Here is a 5,900-nt window from a genome sequence, read left to right on the forward strand (position 1 = left end):
CCAAGGAGATTGGTCCCACGGAACACAAGAGCAAGGAGCACATTGTGTGCTTCTCATGCAATCAAAATGGGCATTACCGGAGTCAATGCCCTAAAGGGAAGAAGCCAATCAAAATTAGAGAAGGAAGCACAAGCCTAGGGGGAGCTTTTAAGAGCAAACCCAAGGTAACATTTAATGACGCAATTCCTTTTAGAAATGGTAAAGAGCATGTTAGAAATAAGGTACATCATTTAAATACTAATTGCCATGAGATTAGGAGGAATGATAGAAGTAAGGACAAATATATTCCTCCTCATGCTAGATTTACCACACCTAAGGTTAGGAAGGTAAATAACAATTTAGAAAATAACTCTAAGGATTTTAGATACATGCCTAAATATAGAAATGCTCATAGGTGTCAAGAAAAATCCAAACCTATGGATTTAATGACGGAAAACCAAGTCTTGAGGTCAAGACTTGATAATTTAGAAAGGACCCTAGCAAGAATGGAAAATATGCTTAGGGGTCAAAATGAGCATCACCTAGGAAAAGTTAGACAAGAGCTATCAAATACACATCTTCTTCCCCTTTTGCTACTTCATACTATTCTTGCATCTGTTGGTTGCTACTCGGAAAACCTAGAGGTTCCACTGTACAAAAATTTTGTACAAAGGTCTGAACCTTTTCCTAGCTACCATGTGTTCTTTTAAATTAAATTTTGGATCGCCTGCGGAACTTAACACGTTTGATCCAAAACTTAATCTATTTGTTCTTTTAGGTTTTGACTTGGATCTCCTGCGGAACTTAACACGTTCGACCCAAGTCACCTTAAGTTATTAATTCCATTAAATATTAATTTTCATAATTGGTTCCCAGTACTGACGTGGCGAGGCACACGACCTTCTTGGATATGAGAGCAACCACCACCGACTAGACAAAACCTTTTATAGAAATCTAATATTTAATTTCCTAAAATAACTTTAGGTTAACCGAAAAGAACAATCAAATCACAAGGAAAAGAAAAAACAAAAGAACACAACATCGAAAAAACATATTCGAAATTCTAGAACGTAAGCCTCTTGTATTTGGTATTATTTCCATAAATAACTAGTATGATGCGGAAAGGAAAAATTACTAGTTATACCTTGTAGAAAAACCTCTTGATCTTCTATCGTATTCCTCTTCTAACCTCGGACGTTGTGTGGGCAACGATCTTCCGAGATGAGAAACCACCAACCACCTTCTTCTCCTCCTAGCTAGGTTCGGCCACAAAGAAAGAAGCTTCACCAAGGAAGAAAAATCAAAACACTAACCAAGCTCCAAGAGATGCTCGCTTCCTCTCCTTCTTCTTCTTCTTCTCCAAGTAGTATCCGGCCATCACAAGAGCTCCAAGCCTTTGAGAGAGGTTCGGCCACCACAAGAGGAAGAGAGGGAGATGATGATGATGGCCGGCCACACCAAGGAACAAAAAAAGGAGAGAAAATAATAGAGGTTGTGTCTCATGAAGGTACCCTCACCCCTTCTTTTATATTCCTTGGCCTAGGCAAATTAGGAAATTTAATTACAATAAAATTTCCTTAATTTCCTTGACATGATTTAATTGAGAAAAATAAAATAAAATTTCCCCAATTAAATTCAAGTGGCCGGCCACATCATGAAGAACAAATTGGACAAGTTTCAATCAACAATTAAAACTTTCTAATTTGTTTCCGGAAATTTTAAAAAATAAAATTTCTCTTTAAAAATCTCTTCATGGTTGATAAAAGGAAATTTCTATAATTTTAATTTTATAACATGTGAATAATTTTTAAAGAGAAAATAAAATATCTCACCAATCTACAAATAAGGAAAGAGATCTAATATCTTTCTTTAATCTTTTATAGATCTTTTATAAGAGAGATATTTTAATTTTAATTCTCTTTAATAAATTATTTCTTCCACATAATAAAAATTAAAATTAAAATTCCTTTTTAATTTAATTTGGCCGGCCCCCACTAGCTTGGGTTCAAGCTAGGGTCGGCCACCCAAATTTATACCTAGGCCGGCCCTAGCTTGTTTCCCAAGCTAGCTTGGCCGGCCCCCTATTGGTGGGTATAGAAGGTGGGTATAGGTAGGTATAGTACTCTATAAATAAGAGGCTACGATAGGGACCGAGAGGAGGAATTGGTTTTGGTCTCCCGATGAAATTAAGCATCCCATGTTCGCCCCGAACACACAACTTAATTTTATCAATAATAATTCATTCCACTAGAGAACTATTATTGAACTACCGCACCAATCCCAAATTACATTTTTGGGCTCCTTATTATGAGTGTGTTAGTCTCCCTGTGTTTAAGATATCGAATGTCCACTAATTAAGTGAGTTACTGACAACTCATTTAATTAATATCTAAGTCCAAGAGTAGTACCACTCAACCTTATCGTCATGTCGGACTAAGTCCACCTGCAGGGTTTAACATGACAATCCTTATGAGCTCCTCTTGGGGACATTATCAACCTAGTATCTCTAGGACACAATTTCCTTCTATAATCAACAACACACACTATAAGTGATATCTTTTCCCAACTTATCGGGCTTATTGATTCATCGAACTAAATCTCACCCATTGATAAATTAAAGAAATAAATATCAAATATATGTGCTTGTTATTATATTAGGATTAAGAGCATACAATTCCATAATAACCGAGGTCTTTGTTCTTTTATAAAGTCAGTATAAAAGAAACGACCTCAAATGGTCCTACTCAATACACTCTGAGTGTACTAGTGTAATTATATAGTCAAGATAAACTAATACCTAATTACACTACGACCTTCTAATGGTTTGTTCCTTTCCATTTTGGTCGTGAGCTACTGTTTATAATTTATAAGGTATTGATAACATCATCTTCTGTATGTGACACCACATACTATGTTATCTACAATATAAATTAAATGAACAACTACAAACAAATGTAGACAATTTGACCAAATGTGATTCTTTATTCATAATGAATGTTTACAAAGCTTAGACTTTCAGTATACACTCCAACAATCTCCCACTTATACTAATGACTAAGCTGCCATATCTTCTACCATACATCTGATTCCCATTCCCTCCACATGCCGATCGAAAGCTTTCGCCGGAAGGGCCTTAGTGAAAGGATCTGCCAGGTTATCTGCTGATGCAATCTTGGCGATGACAACTTCTCCTCGCTTCACGATATCTCGTATCATGTGGTACTTGCGCTCTATATGTTTACTTGCCTTATGAGCTCGTGGTTCCTTCGAGTTTGCAACTGCACCGCTATTATCACAATAAATTGTGATGATTTTGGGCAAACCAGGAATCACATCTAAGTCCATTAGAAAGTTCCTGAGCCATACTGCTTCTTTAGCGCCTCGGAGGCTGCTACATACTCAACTTCCATGGTTGAGTCCGAAACGCATTCGCTTAACACTCCTCCATGAAATGACTCCACCTCCTAAAGTAAACACATAGCCCGATGTAGACTTACTGTTCCTATTCGATTGGAAATCAATCCGTGTAACCGGGAGCGGATCGTCTGCTTGGTAAACTAGCATATAATCTCTAGTCATTCTCGGTACTTTAATATATGCTTTTGTAGTCCAATGTCCTTGTCAGGTTACTCGATATCTATGACCGTACCCAGAAAGCGGATATCGGTCTCGTAACATTGCATACATTAGGCTTCACACAGCCGAACCGCTTTCATGTCCTCTATCTCTTTTGATGTCTTGGAGACATCTCTTTAGATAGAGCTATTCCATGCCTAAAAGGTAAGAAACCTTTCTTGGAATCCTGCATGCTAAAACGAGCAAGGATTGTATCTATATATGAAGCTTGGGACAGACACAACATTCTTTTCTTACGATCCCTTATAACTTTGATCCCAAGAATGTGTGCACAATCTCCTAAGTCCTTCATATCAAATTGTTTGGACAACCATACCCTTACGTCTGATAATACCTTGACATTGTTGCCAATTAACAAAATATCATCTACGTATAGTACAAGAAATACCACCACGTTTCCGTTACACTTCTTATATACACAAGACTCATCCGGACTTTGAATAAATCCATATGACTGGATTACTTCATTAAACCGGATGTTCCAAGATTTTGAAGCTTGCTTTAGTCCATAAATGGACCGATTGAGTTTGCACACTAGATGTTCTTTACCTTTTTCAATGAACCCTTCTGGTTGCTTCATATGGATGTTCTCTTCAAAACTTCCATTAAGGAAAGCTGTCTTGACATCCATTTGCCAAATCTCATAATCCATATGAGCAGCAATGGATAAGAATATCCGGATAGACTTAAGCATGACTACCGGTGAAAAGGTTTCCTCATAATCGATTCCCTCTTTCTGAGTGTACCCTTTCGCAACAAGCCTAGCTTTGAAAGTTTCTACCTTCCCGTCTGTCCCTCTTTTCCTTTTGTAGATCCACTTGCATCCAACGGCTTTTACACCATCAGGTGGTTCTACAAGCTCCGAGACCTTATTAGAGTACATAGACTCTATTTCAGAATTCATTGCTTTTTGCCAAGATGCTGCATCTATATCTTGGAGTGCTTCGTCATATGTTCGTGGATCAGGTTCATGTTTACCCGGGATCAAGTCCGAAGACTCTCCCAAAAACATGAATCTTTCAGGCTGCCTTACAACTCTCCCACTACGACGAGGCACTGTCTGTGGTTGTGTATCATGTGTGACACGTGTTGCAGTTTCTTGTGGTACTTCATCTTGTACTGTTGGTACTGTAACGACCCAAAATTTCTCATTTTGAGCCCCAAAAATAATTCAAAAATATTTATAAATGCTATAGAAAAATTCTAGAGATTTTTATAAATTTTTAGAGTATTTTTATGCTATTTTTGGAGTTCGTTTGGTATTTTTACCAAGAGGAAGAAGTTTATAAAAATAAAAATAATAATAATAATAAATATATATGTTGAAGCCGGGTTTTGAACCTAGGACTTCGAACCCGAATCAGGTTTTTATCGAGCTCAGCCAACCAACTCTTCCAGCGGACATTTCTTATTAAAGAAGAAGAAATATTCTATTTAAGCAGTAGTTAGGAGCATTTTAAATAAAAGGGTAATACAACGCTAGGCTGGGGATTCGAAACCACGACCTTTAACTGGGCCAAATCGTGGTTGACCAGCTGTGCCAGCGAGTTTTGTTAATTAAGGAAAGAACGGATTATATTTAAGGTAAAGTTTGTATAGAAAACCTAGTTATAAAGGGATTAAGTTTTTCCCTTTCTCTCGAAACCGGATCTGTTCTTCCCCTCCTCTCTCGTGACGGCGCGACTCCTTCTTGGGCGAAATCGCGGCAGCAAGCGATCACGTCTCCGGCGGCCGGCGAGGTTGTTCTCCGAGGGTTTCTTCACGAGGTGGTGGTCCTCACGTTGAGGAGAGGCCGTGAGCACAAGAAGGGACCGAGAGCTTGAGTTAACCAGAACCCTAACAGCTCCTCCTTCTCGGTTGTAAGTCCAAGAAACCCAAGGTGAGTTGCTACTCACCTGCAGTAGGATAGCTCCGAGGTTTATTTCTTGTTATTTTCTTTGTTTCCGAAGTTTTGCCTCCTGTTGAAGTTGCTGCCGAGAATCTCAAAGAAAGGAGATAGATCTGTTTGCTTAGCATGTGGTTTGGTTTCTTCAGGCTTTGTAGATGGAGTTCGGATTTGTTTCTATGTAGATTGTTCTGTTGAATTTTTATGAGCACGATCAGTCAATTATGGAATTTTACAGGTTCTGGATTAGTACATCTTTATTGGTTCTATTTTTGTTTTTGGGATCCTTGTATAGAGTTAAATTAAACAGATACTTGCAACTTGTCAGTCTCTTGTTAGAATTCCTGTCAAGATTGGTTAGGTATTGAAGAATTAGATTGTGGTTAGAAGATTTGAGTAT

Source organism: Zingiber officinale, chromosome 2B, assembly GCF_018446385.1.
Source record: "Zingiber officinale cultivar Zhangliang chromosome 2B, Zo_v1.1, whole genome shotgun sequence".
NCBI classification, from domain to species: Eukaryota; Viridiplantae; Streptophyta; class Magnoliopsida; order Zingiberales; family Zingiberaceae; genus Zingiber; species Zingiber officinale.